General features: G+C 54.6%; 1 long non-coding RNA gene across 1 annotated transcript in view; it reads right to left on the reverse strand.

Moving 5' to 3' along the window:
- Positions 1-1,192: 1,192 nt before the first annotated feature.
- The window catches only part of LOC104858115, a 3,054-nt gene continuing 1,733 nt past the window's right edge, over positions 1,193-2,513 (reverse strand). The window contains exon 3 of the long non-coding RNA XR_779058.2: positions 1,193-1,317. This is a non-coding gene — a long non-coding RNA (uncharacterized LOC104858115). The remainder of the gene's footprint in view (positions 1,318-2,513) is intronic.

Below are 2,513 nucleotides of genomic sequence, written 5' to 3' on the forward strand. Positions count from 1 at the left end.
AGCTTTGTCATGGCCCTTGGCCTGATGTTAGGACTTGCTACACTCATCCCTTTAAAATGCTGCCAAACGGTCTCGTGTTCTGTTCTGTACTTTTGAGTGGGTGACATTGCTTCCTGAAACCAAGTGCCCACTTTCCAGCACCCCTTTTGATGTGTGTCATGTCCTCCTTCCCAGGAGCTTCAGCTGGCACAGCGACTGGACTGCTCTTCTGCCCTCCAGGGTTTCCAGCCCGGAGAAGTCACCTTGGCTCAGGATCTAACCTCCTCCCCTCCAGGTGACTAACTAGAGGTTGTAGAATTTCTGGGTTTGTGCCTAAGGATTGCTGTTTGTCTCCAGCTTGGCCTATTACTGTAGGGCTCTTAAGGCCGGTCCCAAGAGGCAAATGGTAGGGATGAGAGTTTCTCCACACAGAGGTGCTGTGTCCCTGCAGAAGGAGGCTGGATGCGAGGAAAAGACTACTGTAATACCTTTCCTCTTTCTTTTCTTCTGTTCTTTTTTCTTCCCTCTTCTTCTTTCTTTTTGGAGACAGGGTCTTGCTATGTAGAACAGGCTGGCCCAGAAGCATGATCCTCCTGCCTCAGACTGCCAAGTGCTGGGATTGCACACGTCACGGCTTCCACGTTCATTTTTGGAAATGAAATTATTACAGATTAGAGCATCACCTCCAATACCTTTCCCAGAAGTAATGACTCAGCTTTCTAATGCCTTTCCAGACCACTTATCTGGCTTTATATATTTTTCTTGCGTTCATTTCAGGAATATATAAGGGGGTGGTTATGTGACCACGACGATATTGTGGTCAGTGCAGTGGTGTAACACTGGTAGTCCCCCAGCCACTCAGGAAGCTGAGGCAGGAGGATCATTTAAACCCAAGAGTTCAAGGCCAGCTTGGGCAACATAGCAAACCTCATCTCAAAAAGCAAAAGAAAACAAAAATCCCAAACCAATGGGACATGGGATTACACTGAATGTATTCTGTCTCCCTTTTCACCCAGTAACTAGTCCGGGAGATGTGTATCAGTTGCTCCATGGAGACACAGGTCTTTTAAACCACTGCCTGGTGCACATAGTGCAACTCTGTCACGGTCTGTTCAGTGAGCCATCTCTGATGGGCGGCTGAGCCCCACTTCCTGTGAGAAGCAGTTCTCAGTGAGCGATCCACAGGCGCTCCCTGCACAGCGCCTGGGTGGTGTTCTGTCTGTTGGAGACGCAAATTCCAAGTTCCTGGAGGTCTTGCCCAAGATGCTCCTGAGGGCAGAGGATTTAGCTCAGTGGCACTGCCGCCTGCCTCACAAGTGCAAGGTCCAGAATTTGATCCTAGGTAAAAAAAAAAAAAAAAAATTTCAGAGCATAGTGTGTGCCCTGCTGGGAAGGGTGTCTGCCTGTGTTCCTTGGGGCCGATTGCCCTGGGTTTCTTTTCTGCATTGGCTGCAGGGTGGAAAGGAGCCAAGGGGAGGGGCAGAGAAATTCATTTTAGGTGTTACATGGCTCTGGGTGCAGGGCCTGTCCAGCCTCTCCTCCAGAAGTGGTAAATGGAGGCTTTGTTCCTGCCCATCCCTGAGCGACCTGACAGAGGAGCCTCTCGTTCCCAGGCCGGGTTCCCACCTCAGGGCGCAGAGCCTGGTGGGCCGCAGGCGCTGCACGTGCACAAGTGTAACATGGCATGGGGCAGAGGCCAGCCCGGGACCTGAGGTAATTCTGTTGTTGAAAAGCAAAGAAAAAGTAGCCAAAAAGCCTGACCTTTCCTCCTGTGGATGCAACGGACCAGGGACCAGGCCTAGTGAATTCGCCACCTCGGGGAAGGGACTCGGGAAACCTGGGATCAGAGGAAGGGGTGTGTGAAGGGTCAGATCCAACGGAAGAGGGGGACAGATGGGAAAGAGGAAAGCAGGAGTGAGGCAGGGCCCGGAGAGTGGGAGGTAGGAGGAGGGAGAGAGGAGGGAGGAGGGAGGGGTGGGGGGAGCAGATTTCCGCGGGGAGGCTGCGTCCTTGTCTGTTTGTGATTAGCACACAACCCAGTGCAGAATGGAGTAAACAGAAACCTCCAGGCGTCCCCTCCGCCCCCTCAGAGGCAAAGCAGGAATCAGAGACTCTGATTAATCGTGGAGCATTCAGGACACAGCCACAAGTACTGCGTGGACTTGAAATTAGCCGCCTCTTCCAGTCTCCCTGCCAAGATGGGAGTGGGAGGTGGGACGTCCCGGGGTGGGGGCCCCGCCTGCTGGGTGCCAGCGCGGAGTTCTCAGGGGCAGAACGCGGAGTGACACTGACAGGCAATCGGCCGTGTCCAGAGCAGCAGGCGGCATCCTGGGGGAGCCGCACTGGCCAGGGGCCCCCGGCGGGCTTCCTGGAACCCCAACTCCACTGCCGGGCACCCACACCCTGCTACCGCTAGATAAGAGCCCGATGGCGTTATCCGAGCCGGCAGAGTGACCCTCTGCACCCAAAGGAAGACTAGAGCTCCGTGGGATCCCCGGCCAGCTCCCAGCCCACGGCGGGCGCCGGGTGGACGC

This window comes from Fukomys damarensis, unplaced genomic scaffold (genome assembly GCF_012274545.1).
Source record: "Fukomys damarensis isolate Sample0158 unplaced genomic scaffold, DMR_v1.0_HiC HiC_scaffold_22, whole genome shotgun sequence".
Taxonomy (NCBI): Eukaryota; Metazoa; Chordata; class Mammalia; order Rodentia; family Bathyergidae; genus Fukomys; species Fukomys damarensis.